Source organism: Tachypleus tridentatus, unplaced genomic scaffold (genome assembly GCF_004210375.1).
Source record: "Tachypleus tridentatus isolate NWPU-2018 unplaced genomic scaffold, ASM421037v1 Hic_cluster_2, whole genome shotgun sequence".
In the NCBI taxonomy this organism is placed as follows: Eukaryota; Metazoa; Arthropoda; class Merostomata; order Xiphosura; family Limulidae; genus Tachypleus; species Tachypleus tridentatus.
Window position 1 is genome coordinate 52,349,792 of NW_027467782.1, and position 19,714 is coordinate 52,369,505.

The following is a 19,714-nucleotide window of genomic DNA, read 5'->3' on the forward strand; positions in this document are numbered from 1 at the left end:
AATCAAATTATGTTATTTGTTGGATTAACCTTTAGTATTGATACATGCTTGTTTATTTTAACGCAGCTATACATAATGAGACGTGTGCTTTGTCTACCACAGGGTATGTATCTACGTGAACTACCAAAAATACTGGCCTGGATGTGTAGCGTGTTTTATTTATAATTTATTCATAACTATTGATATTACTGAGCTGGAACTTTGAAGAAATTTTAACTTTCAATAGCCAGTCACAATATATACTTTATTGAGTTTATTACATTTAAAAATACTGTAAAACGTATACTGATTACGTTTTAAATACAACTCAACGTCAAGTTTCCATAGTATTATAGTTGTTGTTTTAATTTTGTACTCGATAGTTCAGCGCTAAGTCTGAGAACTAATCACGCTAATTGTCTGATTTCGGTATCCGCAGTGACAACGCAGAAATATCTCATTATGTAATTTTGTACTTGCCAACAAACAACATACATTTAATTTTTAAGAAACAATTTAACGTAACATAATGGTCAGCAAGAAGCTGTCTAATCGGCCAAAGCTGTCCTTACACACTCATTCTTGACAGAAGTAAAATTTTAAACCTAACCTTTATTTTCAGAATGATGTCGATACATCTTTTAAACTCCTGTAAAGTGTTGACGACCTTAATAATCGCTGGCGGTATTTGAGCCTGGCCTGTATTCAATTATTTTCAGAATAGCACAAAGAAATCATAAGACTATCCTATCGAGTTTCCAGGATAGACTCAGTACGATCATTTCTAAAGATAGTTTTCAGATCAATGTACAAAATAACGATATCATTACTAAAATATAGAAATAACCTAAATATTTGTATTTTAACAACTGTATTAAGCTCACTTTATCATGGGCACAACAAATTATTAAAATATTTGTAATATATTTCTTAATTGTTCTTAATCCCTAGAAGGTGGCGCTTTCACTAATGATCAAGACACACCCGAACTGAGTTCTGTCAGCAGACGTTAAAACTCATGACATCATTGGTTTTGATCACAACGATTGCTAGGGGACCAACAAGCTACAATTTGACGCTGGTCACTAGTCACATTGCTTCTGAGTCCGAAGGTTTTGTAGCTGGTGTTTTCAATTTCCACAAGTAAAGTAAAAAGCCAACGCATGGTTTTGTAAGTATCGTTATAAATGTCGTGAACAATTTATTACTGTTATTAGAGAAGGGTATTTGTTTTCAAAATCGGGAAAATGTAATATTATTCCAAATTTGATAAAACTAAAGCTAGTAAAATTTGAAACTAAACGTATAAAACTAAAATATACCGCTCTGGTAGTGGTAGTAGTAATACATATAATAAATAAATATCCATGATATAGCGAATATTACAAAAGTTACATTGTTTATGTTAGCATTGTTAAATCGCATGGTAGTTTGTCGTTGTAGAACAATTTAAAATTAAAATGACTTATATAAAATTAATTCCAATTTAAGTAGTATTAGTAAGTAACAAGAGACGAGTTTGGTTTGATAGAAACATGAATGTTAATATACATATTTCGTGCAACACAAGAATAGCCCACTATTCAAGTGTGACAAAGCTTTTTAATTCATAACGTTATACAATGTAGGCTCTAGGCTATATTAATAATACTTTACTCTGACAAAACTTACGATCTCGTTGAAAATTTGTGAGATAATTATTGATTTTATGTAATATTTGAATATAATTTTATGTGTAGTGAAAATAACGATTAGAGTATTTGTGTTTTTCATTCTTGATTGTTTACATGCTATCGAGATTACAATATATACGTTCAAAATGTACTTTTCCTATGACTAGATTGTTAGATTACTTTTGACCAGCGTATTGTTTTATTAACACTGTTATATTCTCATATCTGGGTTATTTAAAATTATCATTAGACCATCACCATTATTGGCCACTCATTTTGGTCTTGGCGTCACATTACCCTCTCAAATGATCGACACAACATCCGTTACCAGACCTCTCTGTAAGGTAAGTATAAATTCTCTGAAGGTGAAACATGCTTCATTCTTTGGTCTTATGTAGAAAGGTTTAATTGAAGAATAAATATGTTGACTTTGGTAAAGCTAGAATAGTTTATTTGGTGAAATATACTTTGCAATTCATGTAATAGGACTTTTAACCAATATATTCTATAAGTGTATATACTTATTATTGTATTTGAATATATTTCAGCTGTTGAGTCAGGAACTACTAAATTTAGGAAAACAAAATTAGGATAATTTGCTGTAGAAAAATCATTTGGTTTGGATTAAACTAAAGTTTGTGAATGAAATTATTTGTTTTTAAGACTGATAATATTCCACTTTAACAGAAAAATAAATGTGATATTTTGGTGTCATGAACTATTAGAACACAACATCCTGTGACCTTATCTTAATGTCATGCTGAAGTGAAAGTCAATTTCATATTAGAAATCAATGCTATGCAGTCCGTAGTTTGTATAAATAACATTCTGATAAACTGTGGTTTATATAAGTAACAGTCTGATAAACTGTGGTTTATATAAGTAACAGTCTGATAAACTGTGGTTTATATAAGTAACAGTCTGATAAACTGTTGTTTATATAAGTAACAGTCTGATAAACTGTTGTTTATATAAGTAACAGTCTGATAAACTGTGGTTTAAAAACGTAACAGTCTGATAAACTGTGGTTTATATTTGTAACAGTGTGATATTTCATTGGTGTATACAGATGAATGGATAAGAAATGTGAAAGATAATATTTCATTGGTGTATGCAGATGAATGGATAAGAAATGTGAAAGATAATATTTCATTGGTGTATACAGATGAATGGATAAGAAATGTGAAAGATAATATTTCATTGGTGTATACAGATGAATGGATAAGAAATGTGAAAGATAATATTTCATTGGTGTATGCAGATGAATGGATAAGAAATGTGAAAGATAATATTTCATTGGTGTATGCAGATGAATGGATAAGAAATGTGAAAGATAAGTGGTTTCTGTTTGAACTTAGTAAGTGTTGTGAAATAGTGATGGTAATTAAAATGAGTTTCTTTCCCTTAAGGAAAGATGTTGTAGTCACATGTATACATTTATATAATTATCCTTTGAAGTGTTTTAGTTGTGTACAATGACCTTTAATATCTTTATAGGAATAATATTGTTGTGGTAATGTATGTTTAAGTCAAAGGTCATTGTTTCATTTTGTTATTTAGAATAATTCATCAGAATGTTGTAAGTTCTACCTTGTTTATAACGTTTTGGTTGTTTTTGACAAAGTTATTAGTTTTAATTTGCTTATATAGTTGTTTTTTGACTAAATGTAACCTTTTTGGCATGAAATATTTAACATCTAACAGATCATTAGCTTGAAACACATAATATTGAATAAACTATCAAATATTACCATCAAATTATCACTAGGGAGAAATACTAGAAACAAAATTAATAATATGATAAATGTAAGACGTGTTAGAAATTTAAGGACAGAACATGAATTATTGTTAATAATAAACCAGAAGACAAAGTTTTCACAGTGTATTTGATAAAAAGGTAAGAAAACTACGTTCAGGAGTTTCAGGCTTAGCCCAGGCCACTCAGAAGTACACGTTACTGAAATAGGTACTCTAATATGAAACGTTGGTCAACAAAGGTGAATTTTAGTAAATATTTCATCCATGTTCTATATATCTGCATCATGAGTGACACACACACATACAGAAACACACAATTCTGTGAAGCAAGTGCCAGATGGACGCTTATGACGCCACACGTTACAGTAACTATGAACTGAAAGGAAATGTTTGTTGTTACTAATCTTTAGAAGGACCACATAGTTGGTGTTTCAGAAATGTTCATGATCAGAAACCCCACAACGTTTTTAATCAGTTTTCTGATGAATTTTAAAATGAATTCTGTGGTAACTAGAGCAGAGAATTTTTAGTCTATTTAATGTCGAACAAATCTGTTAAATAAATAATTAAACTTATTGTTACTGACGGAGATTTAATGTGTTTGGTTTATTTTCTACTGTAGACGTTAACTTTATGAAAGGCTTTCTTAGAGAGCTACAGATGTCTAAAATGTTTTGACATTAGCTTACATATATTGTATTGTATTATAAATCTCTTAGACTGAGGTTCATGGTTTTTATTTCCCGGTGTGCGAAGACTAACCGTACAGGTGATATTTTAGTCATAAGGTTGAAGCATTCGGTTTTTGTAGTGAAACATATAAAACTCAAGATTAAAGATAGTAATTGACACACTGTATAAATCTGTGATATAAAATACTATTTGTGGAAACGTTGTCAGATCTGAGTCTTTGCTTTGGGCAAAAAGTATTGGTCTGTGATGCAAACCTAATTATCAAGTGTCGAAAATAATTATATCTCTGAACCTGTGCTTAGTGGAAACGTTTCAAAGGACGAATCTAGTTTAACGATGTTTGATTACTGTTCAGTTATAGCGTTTTCATTTTAAAATGTGTTATGCGAAACACTGAATGAGCCATTTAGAAGACGTTTCGTTAGGTCGGGTTTACGTGACCTTTCGTATATTAAGTTAAACAGTTTAGTTATGCTCTTTATACAGTTTTAGCAGGAACTTCAGTGACATCTTACTACTGTACGTAACTTCAACATGTGTGATCTCGTGCGTTTACGTGTTTTGACACGTGGCAAATAATATTATTTTTTCACAGAATATCATGCCGGGTTTTCTTGAATGTATTCAACAAGCCACATGTAATTTGTCATAGGAAAGTGTACCAGAGTGAATTTTATCTTGAATAAAGTGTACCAGAGTGAATTTTATCTTGAATTAACTGTACTAGTGTGAATCGTATGTTGAATAAAGTGTACTGGTGTGAACTTTAACTTGAATATATAACAGTTTGTTTGAAGATAATTGGCAGCTGGACTGTTTGTTTGAAGATAATAGGTAGCTGAACTGTATTTTGTGCAACAACTTGGTTTGCGTATTGCACGTGAAAGTATATTGTTTATGCTTTAGAAACAGATAAGCACTTTTAGAAATGTATTTCCACTGTATATACAGGCGAGGATTAACTTTTCTACTTTTAATTACGTTTGTAGTTTACGTTTATTACGTCTATAACTTGTTTACATATTTTGTGTAATTCGTAGCGTCTGTAACACCAGTTTTCCTTCGATTGTTAGTACTGTTCGGTATTCTGGTAACATGATGAGACACATGATGAATCAGAACGTGAAAAGCTACTGGTGCCAAGAATATGAGGTGAACGACATAAACAGTACTTCAACTGGCACGTTATTGTTTAATGCAAATATTGACGCGGTTGATACTGTTGTCGCACTACAACAAGTTGTCGACAAGGGTAAGACATGTATGTATCTGTATTAGTAGTGTACGAACCTGACGAATACATAGAACATAGTATTTATGTTACCTTTCATAATTCACGGTTGACAATTGTTCTTTTTATGAACATTTCCGGGTAAAACACAGCGTCAAACCATGTCAGGATATCGTAGTTAATTTTGTATAGGAGCCGAGGGGTTTAAAAAACAACAGTTATTTGCACTTGTAATCGTGGAAGGTGGACTAATACTATAGTCGTGGGGAGTGGTAAAAAGCTTTTTTATAATTGGGGGCAGAAAGGTTACTTTTGTAAGAAGAGGGGAGACTTGTTTTTGTAATCATTTCATGTAATCTGAATGTGTGCTTTCCGTACACACTAGAAATACACATAAATATTTTACGGATGTCTGTACCTTGTATTGTGACAAAAATGTATTATCGTATTTTTAAGTCTCAAGATCGAAAACTATCAAACTAAACGTGGAATAAGAAACTTAAATGTGTTCTTTTAATAGAACATAATGTTGTGTTTGTCAACGTCAAATGTTACTGAGGGCGTAGTTGACTAATGTGGGTTGTTGAGGGCGTGTTTTGTAATGTGGGTTGTTCAGGGTGTGTTTTCTGATGTGAGTTGTTCAGTGTGTGTTTTGTCATGTGGGTTGTTGAGTGTGTGTTTTGTAATGTGGGTTTGTTGAGTGTGTGTTTTGTAATGTGGGTTGTTCAGTGTGTGTTTTGTCATGTGGGTTGTTGAGTGTGTGTTTTGTAATGTGGGTTTGTTGAGGGCGTGTTTTGTAATGTGGGTTGTTCAGTGTGTGTTTTGTAATGTGGGTTGTTGAGTGTGTGTTTTGTAATGTGGGTTGTTCAGTGTGTGTTTTGTAATGTGGGTTGTTCAGAGTGTAGTTTACTAATGTAGGTTGTTCAGTGTGTGTTTTGTCATGTGGGTTGTCCAGCGTGTGTTTATCATGTGGGTTGTCCAGAGTGTAGTTGACCAACGTAGGTTGTTGAGTGTGTGTTTTGTAATGTGGGTTGTTCAGAGTGTAGTTTACTAATGTAGGTTGTTGAGTGTGTGTTTTGTAATGTGCGTTGTTCAGTGTGTGTTTTGTAATGTGGGTTGTTCAGGGTGTGTTTTGTCATGTGGGTTGTTGAGTGTGTGTTTTGTAATGTGGGTTTGTTGAGGGCGTGTTTTGTAATGTGGGTTGTCCAGCGTGTGTTTTGTAATGTAGGTTGTTGAGTGTGTGTTTTGTAATGTGGGTTTGTTGAGGGCGTGTTTTGTAATGTGGGTTGTTCAGTGTGTGTTTTGTAATGTGGGTTGTCCAGGGTGTTTTTGTAACGTGGGTTGTTGAGTGTGTGTTTTGTAATGTGGGTTGTTGATGGCGTGTTTTGTAATGTGGGTTGTCCAGCGTGTGTTTTATCATGTGCGTTGTTCAGTGTGTGTTTTGTCATGTGGGTTGTTCAGAGTGTAGTTGACTAATGTAGGTTGTTCAGTGTGTGTTTTGTAATATGGGTTGTTCAGGGTGTGTTTTGTAATGTGGGTTGTTCAGAGTGTAGTTGACTAATGTAGGTTGTTGAGTGTGTGTTTTGTAATGTGCGTTGTTGAGTGTGTGTTTTGTAATGTGGGTTGTTGAGTGTGTGTTTTGTCATGTGGGTTGTTGAGTGCGTGTTTTGTAATGTGGGTTTGTTGAGGGCGTGTTTTGTCATGTAGGTTGTTGAGTGTGTGTTTTGTAATGTGGGTTTGTTGAGGGCGTGTTTTGTAATGTGGGTTCTTCAGTGTGTGTTTTGTAATGTGGGTTGTTCAGTGCGTGTTTTGTAATGTGGGTTGTTCAGGGCGTGTTTTGTCATGTGGGTTGTTCAGAGTGTAGTTGACTAATGTAGGTTGTTCAGTGTGTGTTTTGTAATGTGGGTTGTTCAGGGTGTGTTTTGTAATGTGGGTTGTTCAGAGTGTAGTTTACTATTGTAGGTTGTTCAGTGTGTGTGTTGTAATGTGCGTTGTTCAGTGTGTGTTTTGTCATGTGGGTTGTTCAGTGTGTGTTTTGTAATGTGGGTTGTTCAGGGTGTGTTTTGTAATGTGGGTTGTTCAGAGTGTAGTTTACTAATGTAGGTTGTTCAGTGTGTGTTTTGTAATGTAGGTTGTTCAGTGTGTGTTTTGTAATGTGGGTTGTTCAGAGTGTAGTTTACTAATGTAGGTTGTTCAGGGTGTGTTTTGTCATGTGGGTTGTTCAGGGTGTGTTTTGTCATGTGGGTTGTTCAGTGTGTGTTTTGTCATGTGGGTTGTTCAGAGTGTAGTTTACTAATGTAGGTTGTTCAGGGTGTGTTTAGTGATTGGGTTGTTTAGGGTGTGTTTAGTGATTGGGTTGTTTAGGGTGTGTTTAGTGATTGGGTTGCTCACTGCGTTATACGTTCAATAATGTCTCGTGAACAAAACCACTGCTGCTGATGGTCATCTTTCGTGAATCCTGTAAAATATAACAAAACCTTTACTGCTGATGGTCATCCTTCGTGAATCCTGTAAAATATAACAAAACCACTGCTGCTGATGGTCATCTTTCGTGGATCCTGTAAAATATAACAAAACCTTTACTGCTGATGGTCATCCTTCGTGAATCCTGTACAATATATTTATGTCAGTGATGTCGAGAAACCCACTTGTTGAGAAATGTATATGCAAAAACGGCTTGTTTGGATGACGATTTAGGGCCTGGCATGGCCTAGCGCGTTAAGGCGTGCGCTTCGTAATTTGAGGGTCGCGGGTTCGCGCCCGAGTCGTGCCAAACATGCTCGCCCTCCCAGCCGTGGGGGCGTTATAATGTTACGGTCAATCCCACTTTTCGTTGGTAAAAGAGTAGCCCAAGAGTTGGCGGTGGGTGGTGATGACTAGCTGCCTTCCCTCTAGTCTTACACTGCTAAATTAGGGATGGCTAGCACAGATAGCCCTCGAGTAGCTTTGTGCGAAATTCCAAAACAAACAAACAAACAAATGGATGACGATGACCGAAGAAGGTCGAAACGTTGTTCGCTCTTCTATGTAAAATATTTTCTCAACCCAAACGAGCCGTTTTTGCATATAAATATATTTATGTATTTTATCACGTATGAAAACAGAGCTCTTTATTTGCGACTTTTACATAACTCCAAGTACATTATTTTAAAGCTGAAAACAAGTTAAGATACATAACATATTTAATGTATTGGTCATTATTTTTAACGTTTTAGAAGATTTATTTTGGAATAAAGTGTAATTCGATAGCTACACACGGACTTGGTAACCTCTAACCCCTGTATGGTGGCTCTCCTTCCAAATGGCCTTGCTTGTTAAAACCTGTGTAGTCGACAAGTCATCTGATAAGTTGTGTCATTTTTAGCTTAAGTGTCATAGATACTGTAGCGTGATGTACATTGTAGTGGATAGTGGCACTCCTCTTGTAGTTTATATCAACTAGACACAAAATAAATATAATGAATTCTACGTATAGTTATTGTTACATATCACCAGTTTGTGGTTTTCTGTTTGAAGTTGATCTTGTGTTTTTCCTTCTCCTGGCTCGTGACGACAGTTAAAACATCATCTGTGTCGTGGTGCATTGTCTCTTCTACATACTTTATAAATAGTTTTGTGAAAGGGTTGATTAATCCATCTTTCCACTTAAGAACACGTTGACTTCTTGTATCTCATGTTTTATACGTTTCAGCAGTTTGGAAGAAGACAATAACAAAAATAAAATACCTCAGTTGGGAAAAAAATATTTTAAAATATATATATTTTTTACAAGTGATACCCATACTAGTATCTCATAGATTTTCAGACTGATAAAGTCAACACCAGGTAGAGTCATTTTTTATGTGTTGCACTGCTGTCTTTGCCTAGCCCCTGGATGACATAATATGTTAATAAAATACTTCCTTTACAACAGTGAGTTCTAATGATTTCATAAACAAATGTCCAGTTTAAATATGGATATTTAAAGAATATTTGTGTTTATTATAAATGTGTACGATACTAAAAGATCGGTTTAAATTCTGGTACTTAAAAATGTGGTTTGTGAGCTGAAGGAAATACAAGAAACAGAACACAAGTTTGTCTTACCAGCTGAAAATGATGTGTGTGACATTGTAATGTAAATTTTATTACATTCAACACAGATATTGGTAAAGTGAAACTCCGATACTTACCATTATCAATTTACATTATCTTGTATTTGTTTTAATGGGAATAATCAATCCTTTCTCCTATGATGAACCCTCAGTTGAAAATATAATACGTAAAATATTATATGTAAGTTTTTATATCAACTTAAAATCTGAGAAGACAATGAAATCACTTCTTAATATAAGGGTTAAATCATGGTTTGGGTGTTATACAGTCCCGATTGTACTTAATGTTAGGTTTAAGTTATCGTTTGGGTGATGTACAGTCCCGGCTATACTTGATGTCAGGTTTAAGTCATAGTTTGGGTGTTATACAGTCCTAGCTACAGGTTATCTTAATTGGGGGTGAGAACAAAAGATATATAGTGGGGCCAAAGTTATCAGTGGGATTAGCTTTGGGAACCAACGATATTTTAAGGGGATCCCTCCCCCTGCAAGTAACATCCGTTTCATTGACAAAGAATTCCTGAACGATAGATAAACATCTTATTATCCACCTTAATCGCCTGCTACATAAATCTAGGACGTAACTGTAAAACGGGTAAGTTGTGTTTTCGTTGATATAAACTTGGAATTATATAAACATGTTGTTCTGGCCCGGCATGGCCAGGTGATTAAGGCACTTGACTCGTAATCTGAGGATCACGGGTTCGAATTCCCGTCACACTAAACATGCTCGCCCTTTCAGTCGTGGGGGTGTTATAATGTGACGGTCAGTCACATTATTTGTTGATAAAATAGTAGCCTAGGAGTTGGCGATAGGTGGTGATGACTATCTGCCTTCCATCTAGTCTTACACTGCAAAATTAAGGACGGCTAGCGCAGATAGTCCTCGTGTAGCTTTGTGCGAAATTCAAAACAAAACAAACCTATACCAACTTTGAGAAATAAAAATATAGTAACACAGATAGATGAAGTCATGAAGTGTCTATAAATAATGAAGTCAAATGAAGTGAAGTGTTTAGACAGATGAAGTCATGGTAAGTATAGAAATATATGAAGTCATGGTGAGGTACATAAATATATGAAGTCATGGTGAAGTATACAGAGAGATGAAGTCATGAGTGAAGTGTACAGATAGATGAAGTCATACGAAGTGAAGTGTTTAGACAGATGAAGTCATGGTGAATACAAAATATATGAAGTCATGAGTGAAGTGTATAGATAGATGAAGTTATGAGTGAAGTGTACAGATAGATGAAGTCATGGTAAGTGTCTACAGATAGATGAAGTCATGAAGTGTTTATAGATAGTTCAAGTCATGTATGTTTATATCTTCCTATGTGAGTGGTATCACGTACAAGGCCTAGCGTTGTTTGGTAAGTAGTTTGAACTAAACGTTTCAGTCTCTTGAAACAGGTCATGGAAGTGCCTCATGGTTTTAAAGTGTTCCCATAGCAACGAGACAGGAGAAAAGCCTGGCTGGAGCCACGAGGTCGTCGTTTGAGTAAACGATTTGGTGTGAACGAAGATAACTTCAGAAGCCATAAAAATACTGGAAAGTCATGAAATTTTCTAAACACATTTCTCATTACTGGAAATCTTCGAAAAATTAGTGACTTTTTATCACGAGATCCTGGAAGTGCCTTTGAAAGTTAACTCCATCATTCCTAAATTTCCGTTTTATTGACTTCATTGTGTTTATCTTTGTTTAACGAAAAGCGATCTTTATAAAATGTCTTGGCAATATCGTTCCATTAGAAACTTTGGTTTATGCACTGTCTTGTTCAAGAGAACAAGTATCACGTGATTATTACTGTAATGGTAATAATATTGTAAAATAAGATGGAAACTACGATTCTAGCACTCGAAACTGAGCCATTAAAGAAGTGGATGTATGTAAAAAAGCTAAAACAACTGCCAGCAGAAAAGAAATACTCACAACAATTACGGTCTTAAATACCGTTTAAACGCAAGGACAAGAAAATATATAGGCTTAACACCACCTCGAAATATAAAGTTTTTATTGAACCACCAGGTGTTCAGTTGTTTGTTTTTTTAAGTTCTTAGGCAGAACTGTTGTAGTAAGCTGGTGTAGATAGGGTTTTAAAATAGCGGTTATTTTAAACTGCAGAGCAGACGTTAAAATAATGCATGGGAGACATGCGCGCTTTTAATACGCGTAATATCAAAGTGGTTTCAGTAACAATACGAATGTTTAGCCTTGTTGTCGTGGTTGGCAAGGTGACATGTCGTCATATATGTAGAGCAACCAATCAGGTGCATTTTGTTATATTGTCAAGTGTACATATGTTCAATAAACATATGACTGGTGAACTGTGGTTAAAGTACGATATGTGGGTGAAAGATGTAAGAGTTATTATCACTTGTTATTAAACTAAAATTAGAATTAGACGATAGCCAGTGAAGGAGATGTCAGTGACGTGTAGTCATTTAGAAATTCTCTTAACTTGTCTCACTATGTTGCTTTTTACAGCATCACTTCATTGTTAGAACAGCTTGTAAATTTATTACTACAGTTTTTATAAATTGTGATAAAACATTAGATATTTTATCTAGGTGTAGTTCTGTTAAAATCATTTCTCAAAATTGACTGGTTAGTATTGGATTTTTATTCCATTATCCTGTGTGAACCATATTTTCAAAGCTAATAAAACTTAATATAAATCAACATGTTTCTGTAGCAGCTGGTATTTGTAATATTTGGATATACAAGTTCTGCCCCTTGTACCATGTTGGTTCAGTGGCAAATCTGAGGACTTGATATCCACAGTGGATATCAGAAACAGAGATAGGTTGTGAATATTGTATGAACTTGTTGGCATATTGAAACATGTTTTATTTCCCTCATATAAGACCAGTTAGTTTTAAACCAGCTTGCCTTTAAATGAACTGGACTATTGTACATGCATTTAAAAACCAACCACTTCTATGATGCTCATTGTTTTTATAACTGACATTTTTTAAATAAAGGTCTTATTAGATTTATGTTTCCTGGCTAGTTTTTGCTTTTGTTATATAATTCAGAAGTTGGAACGTAAACTGTTTTATGTGTTTCATATAAGCTTTTATTATCTAAAGCCTACAATACTGCATTCATGTTGCAAGTATCAGGTTAATTAACTAACCTAGTATAATCTCAGGTTTGTTTTCAATAGCTTCAGTCATTTATTACCTATCTAAAGAATTTCTGCAGAGCTAAGACTTCATGAAAGAAAGAATCTAAATGTATAAGTTAAGTCTGATAATTCAGTGTATAAAACCTTTAAAGCAACAGGTATCAAAATAAGTTGTTTTCAATTCACTATTGACTATTGATGTAGTAATATCTCTCAATATTACTGTAGTGTGTTCTTGTAAAAAATGAGTTATGTTACTTGTTTTGTTGGTAATTTGGGGTGAAATATCAGTCTCTTAATAAGTAATTCTGATTTGTCATGAGATATCATTTGTAGTGTATGTTATATAGTAATGACTGAATGATGACATTGGACTAATGGTTAACATTTCCTTGTGTAATGTAAATTATATAGTAATGAATGAATGATGACATTGGACTAATGATTAACATTTTATTGTGTAACAAATTATATAGTAATGACTGAATGATGACATTGGACTAATGGTTAACATTTCCTTGTATAATGTAAATTATATAGTAATGAATGAATGATGACATTGGACTAATGGTTAACATTTTATTGTGTGACAAATTATATAGTAATGACTGAATGATGACATTGGACTAATGGTTAACATTTCCTTGTATAATGTAAATTATATAGTAATGAATGAATGATGACATTGGACTAATGGTTAACATTTTATTGTGTAACAAATTATATAGTAATGACTGAATGATGACATTGGACTAATGGTTAACATTTCCTTGTGTAACATAAATTATATAGTAATGACTGAATGATGACATTGGACTAATGGTTAACATTTTATTGTGTAACATAATTTATATAGTAATGACTGAATGATAACATTGGACTAATGGTTAACATTTCCTTGTGTAATGTAAATTATATAGTGATGACTGAATGATAACATTGGACTAATGGTTAACATTTCCTTGTGTAATGTAAATTATATAGTAATGACTGAATGATAACATTGGACTAATGGTTAACATTTCCTTGTGTGATGTAAATTATATAGTAATGACTGAATGATAACATTGGACTAATGGTTAACATTTCCTTGTGTAATGTAAATTATATAGTAATGACTGAATGATAATATTGGACTAATGGTTAACATTTTATTGTGTAACATAATTTATATAGTAATGACTGAATGATAACATTGGACTAATGGTTAACATTTCCTTGTGTAATGTAAATTATATAGTAATGACTGAATGATAACATTGGACTAATGGTTAACATTTCCTTGTGTAATGTAAATTATATAGTAATGACTGAATGATAACATTGGACTAATGGTTAACATTTCCTTGTGTAATGTAAATTATATAGTAATGACTGAATGATAACATTGACTAATGGTTAACATTTCCTTGTGTAATGTAAATTATATAGTAATGACTGAATGATAACATTGACTAATGGTTAACATTTCTTGTGTAATGTAAATTATATAGTAATGACTGAATGATAACATTGGACTAATGGTTAACATTTCCTTGTGTAATGTAAATTATATAGTAATGACTGAATGATAATATTGGACTAATGGTTAATATTTCCTTGTGTAATGTAAATTATATAGTAATGACTAAATGATAACATTGGACTAATAGTTAACAACTAAATTTGACACTACAATTTCATTTATTTCTAGAGACAAGATTGTTTAACGTTCTAATATGTATTACAAAATTAAATAATAAAACCCTGTTCTTGTTTGGTTTAGTTTGTTTTATAATTTGCCCAAAGCTACACAAGGGCTATCTGCACTAGCCATCCCTACACAAAGCTACACAAGGGCTATCTGCACTAGCCATCCCTACACAAAGCTACACAAGGGCTATCTGCACTAGCCATCCCTACACAAAGCTACACAAGGGCTATCTGCACTAGCCGTCCCTACACAAAGCTACACAAGGGCTATCTGCACTAGCCGTCCCTACACAAAGCTACACAAGGGCTATCTGCACTAGCCGTCCCTACACAAAGCTACACAAGGGCTATCTGCACTAGCCGTCCCTACACAAAGCTACACAAGGGCTATCTGCACTAGCCGTCCCTAATTTAGCAGCATAAGACCAGATGAAAAACAGCTAGTCATCATCACCCAGCACCAACTCTTAGGCTACTCTTTTAACAATGAATTGTGGGATTTACTGTCACATTATAATGCCTCCACAGCTGAAAGGGTAAGCATGTTTGGTGTAACAGGGGTTCGAACCCTCAATCGTCAGGTTATGAGTCGAACACCTAAACCCACCTAGCCATGCAGGGCCCCCTTGTTCTTGTAGTATCACACTTCACTGTTTTTTCCACTTATAATAAATTTATAAATACAGTTCTTTGACCTGGCAAAACAAAATGTCCAGCTTCTACTCAACAAAGGACCTATTAACTAATATAGCATAGAAGATGTTTTTGTTTTATAAGGTGAAGTTAAATTCAGCTTCAATGTTGGAGAAAGAAAGGAAATAATTTTCTAGTGAAATTTATCGTAACCATTTCAATTGAGTTTGGTTTAAGCTGAGAAACATCCTTAAAACTATGTTTGTTCTGTTCAATGTTAGTTTCAGTTTTGAAATCTTATGCTTTAAAATTTTTTGATGAATGTTTTTATTTTATCTTACTAAATGTACTGTTTGGCCCTGGAATGTGAACCATATTTTCAATATTAAACAGTAAGCTAGCAAAACTTAAAACATACCTGCATGCTACTGAAACCACTGCATGTTTATTGTTTGCTTATATGGATGCTTCTATTTTGTTTTGTTTTAACAGCTTTGATTGGTTGATTTCAATTGAAGATGGGAGAGAAAAGTGGGATTCAGGTAGAGATTTTAAAAATATATCTAAATATACATTTATTGTAAAATAAACTAACATTTTCTGAATGTGCTACCTCTTGCACCTTGAATTGTGTTAGAACATTTGCTGTGTTGGTCAACAAAAACCACATAAGGACAGTTTCTGTTTAGGTCGTTGAATATGTGACCAAGAGTAGATCATTTTGTGAACAACATTAGAACATTGGTTTGTCGGATGCATTAACAGCATTGGACCGATTAACAAGTTAGGTCACTAACTTAGTTGTATAAATGAGGCAAAATGTTTGACCTGCTGGATATAAGAGAATAAATAATATTTTGGTTAGTAACTAGGAATGTTGAAGTAGTTCTGTAATGTTGAGGATTTACATTTCTTACCAAACATACAATTTGTAAGATGTACATGTTTGGTGTTGAAGGCTTAAGTTTATTACTGAACACCACAGATTTATACAAGATGTATGTATAACTTCTACAGACATACAAGATGTATGTATAACTTCATACAGACATACAAGATGTATGTATAACTTCATACAGACATACAAGATGTATGTATAACTTCATACAGACATACAAGATGTGTGTAACTACATATAGACATACAAGATGTGTGTATAACTTCATACCAGACATACAAGATGTGTATAACTTCATACCAGACATACAAGATGTATGTATAACTTCATACAGTCATACAAGATGTATGTATAACTTCATACAGTCATACAAGATGTGTGTAACTTCATACAGACATACAAGATGTATGCATAACTTCATACCAGACATACAAGATGTATGTATAACTTCATACAGTCATACAAGATGTATGTATAACTTCATACAGTCATACAAGATGTGTGTAACTTCATACAGACATATAAGATGTATGTATAACTTCATACAGTCATACAAGATGTATGTATAACTTCATACAGTCGTACAAGATGTATGTATAACTTCATACCATTTTCTTGTGTCATGTCAACTAGTGTTGATAAGATTTGAATATAAGAAAATATATATATATATATATAGTATATATAGTAATACTAGTTCTACTAGTTTTGTTGTGTTGCATTAATAAAGTAGTAATGATGTAGTAATTGTTCTTTATTATCAGCTTGTAACATATATATATATATTTACACGTGTTACCAGCCACTAATACACGATATATAAATATGTATATTTAAAGATAATATTAATATTCAAGAGTTAATAAATTGAAACAAAATCAAAAGGAAGGATTACATTAAAAACAGCAAATTGAAATCTCTCACTAATTACATTAGTTTGTTGTAACCAAAAATAAATTAAAACAAAACACTGCACTAATTCAAAGGGTCCCAGGGTACAAGTTATGATGTGGAATGTAAAATGTATCTTAGGTTCTGGAGGTGACTGAAGACCCACATTGTAGTGGGGATACACTGTCTATCAGTCATAACCTTCATATGCCAGTCTCACATAAATATATTAAAGGAAAAGAATAGTAGGAGAGTTAGAGTAGTGTTTTTATATTTCGACTTGGAACAAACTATATGTATAAAATTGTATTATCAGCCATTAATTAGCATATATCATTAATAACTGTATATCATTAGCCACTAATAACTGTATATCATTAATAACCATATATCATCAGTTACTTATAACCATATATCATCAGTTACTTATAACCATATATAATCAGTTACTTATAACCATATATCATCAGTTACTTATAACCATATATCATCAGTTAATTATAACCATATATCATCAGTTACTTATAACCATATATCATCAGTTAATTATAACCATATATCATCAGTTACTTATAACCATATATCATCAGTTAATTATAACCATATATCATCAGTTACTTATAACCATATATCATCAGTTAATTATAACCATATATCATCAGTCACTTATAACCATATATTCATCCACTAATAACCATATATCATCAGTCACTTATAACCATATATCGTCAGTCACTTATAACCATATATCGTCAGTCACTTATAACCATATATTCAGCCACTAATAATCATATATTGTCAGCCACTAATAACCATATATAATCATCCACTAATTATCACATCAAAACTTCTTATAATATTACATCTGTGCTCTTTCCCTTGATGTGTATTTTAAAGTATATTTCAAGTAGCAGGTATGGATCATTATGGTATGCTTGTTTTGTTGTTCTTTAATAAAACCAAATTACAACACATTTCATATATATGTATATGTTCCAGATGAGTTAAGTGGTTAATACCACTAAGCTTTGTATGAAAGGTTTACCAAATACAATTGATAGATACTTAGTGTGTGGGAAGTTTGGCAAGTAACATGCAGTGTACATGTATAGTTTTGTAGTGCACAGTTAATAACAGTGTACTGACAGTTATTGATTCTAAAATTAGAGGTAGCTGAAGTTCTTAACGTGGTTACTTTTATTTGTTGACAAATTCCAGATGACATTTCGAGGAGTGCGTAGCAGCAAGTTTCGACACGTCTTTGGAAGTCCAGCGAGAAAGGACAGTTGTTATGAGTGTATTAAGATCACAAAAAATGCACATGACAGTCACTTTTGTGCAGTCAACCCTAAATTTGTTGCTATAGTAACAGAATCAGCTGGAGGTGGTTCATTTCTTGTTATCCCTATTGGAAAGGTGTGGAGTTTCTCTACGTACAGTTCCTTAAAACTTTTTATTTAATGAACTTATAAGCAATTAATAATAATAATAACAATAACAAATTTTATGAAATTTAGCTACAGCTTCAAACTGAAATACTCGTTTTTGTTTAACAAATAATTTTCCTGATTATATGTATTAACTGTTTGCATAAAAATCTTTGTATTGTTGAAGACTGGACGTATAGAGGTCAATGCTGGGAAGGTAACAGGACACAGAGGACCAGTATTAGACATCAAATGGAATCCTTTTAATGACAATGTGATTGCGTCTTGCTCTGATGACTGCACGGTAAATGTTCTGTCTAGTTTACAGATGTATCTCTTTATACATGTATTGTGAAGTATTGTCTGAGTATTGAACTGTCTCCCACTTCAACAGCTTTTCATGCAGGTACAATTCATCATACACCTTTAATGGGAACAAATATTCTATACTAAATTGTCAGGAAGTGATCAAACTATCATGTTCATTTCAAATGACTTTAAGAATACAAATGTAGATTTTCTGTATGTTCTTCTTTAGTTGCTCAACAATTGCTTTTTGCAGTGGGCAGGATAAGTAGCTAAAAGCTTTGGCTCCAAGTAAAATGAAGAGTACAACACAATTAACCCTTTTAAAGTCCATGAAATAATTTAAATTTATAGATTAATTAATTGAACTTTTCTTGTCATTGGGGACGGGTACTTTTCTTAGGTTAACTTAAAAACCTTTTCTGTTTAACACACACGCACGTTAAACTGGGATACATCGTGGAAGTAACTGAAACATATCTCCCAGTGTTTATCATGAGCTACATCTTTAGACACTGAAGATGAATCACTTTTCTTGCAGTTTGTATAATAATTACACCTGTATGGTAATATAACAGTGTAGAAAAGTTTATGCAAACAAGCGTGTATAAGTGATGTTACAGTTGATGTAAAAACTTACCTCTTTAGTGCCATTTATTTTGTTCACTTCATAGACTTCTCATTGTTGGTGTTGGCTGTAAAAACTAATGAAAAACAGAAATCTCTTAAATTTGTAGCTCAAACTATGGTATATTCCCGATGAAGGCCTGATGCGTTCAAACATGACAAAACCAATCATGGATCTACAACACCATCGTCGGAGGGTGGGATATATTGAGTGGCATCCAACGGCTGAAAATATTCTCTTGAGTGCTGGATTTGATAATTTGGTAAGGACAATAAAGATTTTTTAACAAGTTAGAAAAAAGATGTGAAAACGGAAAAGCTAGAAATGCCATATCACTATCTTATGAAGTAAACATTTCCTTTTATAGTTAAGTAATGAATAAATTCTTTACGTGGTTGGTAGAAATCATTTGATGACTAACTAGTAGTAATGAAGTTTTTACTCTGAGCTCACAGTGCATTAAAGGTTTGTTTTAATAGAAGTAAAATCATTTTCACCTGGTGACTTGTAATATGGGTATTTCACATAAACATGTCTTAAACAGTATAACTAATGAGTCCTCTTGTCTAACAATTATACTAAAAGATTCTAGTTTTAGTGACAAAACTTGGGACTTTAAAACTGTAACACAGGTGTATGATTCATGCATACATATGCTGTGTGAATAACAGAAAAAA

General features: G+C 33.1%; 1 pseudogene across 1 annotated transcript in view; it reads left to right on the top strand.

The window, feature by feature from the left end:
• The first annotated feature begins 1,014 nt into the window (after nucleotides 1-1,014).
• Nucleotides 1,015-19,714, top strand: part of LOC143242505 (coronin-2B-like) — a 38,885-nt pseudogene continuing 20,185 nt past the window's right edge. The window contains exons 1-5 of the transcript XR_013022824.1: nucleotides 1,015-1,150; nucleotides 1,903-1,996; nucleotides 17,895-18,092; nucleotides 18,291-18,407; nucleotides 19,147-19,299. The product of XR_013022824.1 is annotated as a coronin-2B-like (transcript). The remainder of the gene's footprint in view (nucleotides 1,151-1,902; nucleotides 1,997-17,894; nucleotides 18,093-18,290; nucleotides 18,408-19,146; nucleotides 19,300-19,714) is intronic.